We start from the raw sequence: 3,238 nt of genomic DNA on the forward strand, positions 1-3,238 counted from the left end.
ACAGCAGACAAAAGACCGCTTCCACCCCTCCTCTTTTCCTTTCAGGGCCTCTTGACTTCGGAGAGGTGGCGCTCCTCGACCCGCCACCACATGTAATATATTACATTTTCCTCCCCCCTACGCTGGAGGAGAAGAACGGCAGGGAAAGATTTATTTTAGTCAGAGACACACACACACAGCAACAACAACAACAACAACAACAACAACATGACAGAAACAACAACAGCTACAATAATAACAACAAGTAAAAGCAACGACGACAAATAGCAGCTAGCAGAAATACTAATGCACAGATTGAGATCAAAATAATCTGAAAAAAATCCCCGCGTAAAAGCAATGACAAAAACCAAAAATAATACCAACACGTGTAAGGGCAAGAGGAGGGGTGGGGGTGGGGGGGGGGGGGGGGTAGATCTTTGAGAAACATTTTCGAAACTAATAGTGTTAATTGAAGTATATAATCATAATATACACGATATGAGCGTTTGTTGCACAGTTGACGAGCTCTTTACGTTACGCGTGCAGGGCCTTAGTTTGTGGTTTCCTTGCAAAGATGGGCTAAAGGAGGCACAAAACATAAATATAATATTATGCAATTGGCTCCAGGACATAACATGCAGAATAGATTAGAATATATTCAATATAATTATACAATGTATAATTATAATGTACTATTTTGTGTATTTGACCTTTTGTGTATGTGTGTATACATTAATAATATTGTGTATACACAATACATAATAATATATACCAAAGGTATATAATAAAATTATGTTTATACTTATGGCATACAATATTATTATTTACGTATATATTGTGTGTGCATCTATTACATATTTGGCAACTTGGAAACACCTGTGTCCCTTTTCCCATAAAACTACGACAGCTACAGAGTTGAAAGTTGGCAAGAACCTGTAAAAGATAGATAGGTCCCCATGACGGGGCCGATTTTTTAATTTATTCCTTTCCTGAATTTAGAAAAATATTTTTGACAAACAGTTCCTGTCCTTTGGTCTTTGTGATTATTCCACTGAGAAACGAAACAAATCTGCGCAGCTGTCCTCCACAGAGGAAGTGCCGGAAGAGATATTTCGAGAGGCGTATTTTGTTTTGAGGGTATAGATTTAGACCTTTTAATTTTAATTCTAGGAAAAGGCTGACACATGTGACTACTCACCTCAGGAAAATTATGTCAAGTGTTCAGTTATCCGCACTGTTAGAATCAAGAACAAAGGAAAGTTACACTGGTACAACAATATTATGTCCTTGGTAAAAAAAAATATGACCTCTTTCGGAATTAAAGATCTTAGCCTTCAAAGAAAGTTATTCTGATGAACAAAATGAAATGAAGAGAATTATATAAAATACAATTCTTTGAAAACTGGACTAACGCTGATTGCTAGTCTAGTTAAAACAGCACACCGAACGCTCTTATTGTTATTATGCAGTCGTTATTGTTTTGTTGTTGTTTTTTTGTTGTCGTTGTTGATGCTGTTTTTGTTGTTTCTTTTGTCGTGGTGGATGTGGATGTGGTGGTGGCGGTGGTGGAGGTTTTCTCGTACAGTTACGAAGAAATAAGACAAACCTATCGCTTCAGTCCCGTCCCATTGCCTTATCTGACCCAAGACACCGCCGAGATAGTTCAATGAATGCCTGCAAGATTGTAAAGCTTGTTCACTTTCGCCTGACGACGGTTAAAACGAGATAAAATCAGATCACTGTGTTAATCTTCTCAGATTGTTGCATACGGGTTTAAAAGTTGGATGACCAATCAGAACCTACAAGCGTATTTATTAAGGGTTACTGTAAACTAAGGTTCCGGCACGTTTTCAAAAAGTAGTCCTGGATTTACAGCATACACCTAAACATTAGAAAGCTGACCTATTTTCCTCAAAAACACACATTATATTAATAAAAATAATAGATTGCCTTTATATAGCGCTCTATCCCATGTTAGTTTAAGCTCTGAACGCTTTACACCAATCACATAATCATTCACACACGAGAAAACATTTCACAGAAACAAGAAAAACCAGTTCGACCTCATAAAGAAGAACTTTCACAACCATACATTAACTATACACACGAACGGACAGCAGTAGAAAAAACAACATATCAGCACGTCTTACTTACACACTATAACCTGCGTTTAATTAAGAAACATGGTCCAAAAGACGAGTGAGTACTTATTGACAGTCGTGAGATCAAATCACAAGCCCGGGAGCAGGGTGGTGTCGATGTCTCATAATTAGCAATGTGTAGAATATGTTATTGTAAAACATTTATGTTACTGACCCTGCGTTTGTACCAAAAGATACGTTTTTAATATAGGGCCCGAATAAAGAAACTTTAAAAAAATTACTGGATAGAGATTCTTTTTAAAAGTATTGTATTGAAAAAGTGCCATGAAGAGTTTCGTTGGCATGCCAGATCACATTTGAATTACAAGATTGTGAGTCTCTACTTTCTCGATCCATAGTAAAATGGATGGTAGTCAACTGCATGACCTCTAACACCGTTTGGAGCTATTGAAAACAGCCGTAGGGCCAACTATGTTTTATGTATTAGGCTGACACATAGCTACGGGAGTTCTGCAACCGCCTACTAACCCCTAACCCATAGGGGTTACTTCGTTGCTCGTATATATTTGAAGCAAACCTTCTTGCTATTATTCGATACTTTCCTTTCTGCTTTATTCGATACCTTCCTGTCTGTCATTATTCGATACCTTCCTGTCTGTCATTATTCGATACCACCAGTAATTAGTACGCTATTCGATACCTATTAGTCATTAGTCATTACGTCATACCTGTCTTATCATGTCAGATCATCTTTCTTTGATATCTTGTCAAATCATTATTTGAAACATTCCTATCTGTCATTTCTCGATACCGTTAAAAAGTTCATTACATATGTACCTACTTTCTGCCATTCATCGATTTATCGATGATCTTTGTCTGGTCCCAATATTGACCATTTGCCCCTAGTCGTTATTTTTGATACATTTTCTTTTTGATAATAATCCCAATATCTCACCGTGCATTATTCGAATTTCTCCATAGGGGGTTTGTCTTTTTATTCGATTTCCCTTCACCAGGCTCTTTATTTGTTAAACCTCGACATTTCCTTAAATTAATAACTAATCGATACCAATTTGGAACTTTCAATACTGTTATCAACATTGTATGGGGTTATAGTTATCACTGTTTAAAAGATAAAAAGGATTTTCGATACCAAA

This window comes from Aplysia californica, unplaced genomic scaffold (genome assembly GCF_000002075.1).
Source record: "Aplysia californica isolate F4 #8 unplaced genomic scaffold, AplCal3.0 scaffold00313, whole genome shotgun sequence".
NCBI lineage: Eukaryota > Metazoa > Mollusca > Gastropoda > Aplysiida > Aplysiidae > Aplysia > Aplysia californica.